Here is a 1,307-nt window from a genome sequence, read left to right as displayed (position 1 = left end):
ACTAAATGTGTTCCGACTCGAGTGATAGGCTAACCTTAATGGTTAAAAAAGAAAAGAAAAAGGGTTTAACTTTTAAAAACACTACGCATATTTAGCTTCAGAAAACGAATTGTGTAATAGGACTGCGACTAATATTTCCACTGGGCTATCAGATTTTTTTTAATGTCTAGGCGATCGTTGTTTCGTCCATAAGGTTGCCATAGTCCAAAGGGACGTTTTCACTTGTAGCCTATTGTTTATTCAACAGTTTAAACCCCTAACATATTCGGGTTACGATAAAAGAGAGAAAATTAACAAGCCTTGTTGTTTCAACAAGCACATGTGTGATTAATACATTCAGGCAGGCTTGTTCGACACTAAACGAAATATTTAGCCCACTTCATGACTTAAAATCCAAATAGGCCTACATTTATTTAATCGATTTGCTCCATGTTATTTTGTTGTGAGCAGAAATATGTTGGAAATCATGTTTTGCTGAGTCAGGCCAGGCTAGGCCTATTTGAAATTCTAAATATTTAAATTTTTAGACCTAGGCTACTTAAAGTTATAATGTGTGTGTGTGTGTTTCTTTTATTTCTTTTTTTTAGATCTTCCTGAGCTCATCCATATTTTTTATATTATTTATAGTGGACATTTTTTCATCAACAAGTATCCAGCAATAGGTGTAATTTTAGTGGCAGGGTCGGTCCATTCCTGAAGGATACACATTGCCTTCACATGTAGAGGGGGTTCAGGGGACCATGCAGCATGTATTCCAGCATTACCGTTTATAATTTATCCAACTGATATCAGCTTACTGAGTCATAATTCAAAAGCAAGTGTTTGGAAGTAAAACAATAGCTAATCTGTTTATAACAGCTATTAGGTAAATATAATGCACCATATTTCTGTTCAATATAGTCTTACAATGTAAAATACAAAATGGGCACTATGTGTTAATTGAATGTAGTTTGTTACTTTCCACCTCTGCTTTCAAATTTTAGCTGAACATTTAACCCCACTTATGGCATTGCACCACATCATATGCTCACTTGTGAAATGTGGAGGTGACAGTGTGTGTCTTTTCTTCTCTCACTACACAATATAACATTCATAACCACCAACGATATAATAAATGGCCAAACCACTACCACCTGAACTACTGCAGCTGACCTGCATGAGGACTGGGTATCGGTACTCACCTTTAATGTATAAATGTCCTAATAACCCACTACCAAATAGTATTGAATCTTCTCCAGTCAAACGACCTGCATGTGATCCTTTTTGTACCCGGATCTAGAAAAAAAATACTATTTGTATGGTTTCGC

Source organism: Etheostoma spectabile, chromosome 11 (genome assembly GCF_008692095.1).
Source record: "Etheostoma spectabile isolate EspeVRDwgs_2016 chromosome 11, UIUC_Espe_1.0, whole genome shotgun sequence".
In the NCBI taxonomy this organism is placed as follows: Eukaryota; Metazoa; Chordata; class Actinopteri; order Perciformes; family Percidae; genus Etheostoma; species Etheostoma spectabile.
Note: the sequence above shows the minus strand (reverse complement) of the source record.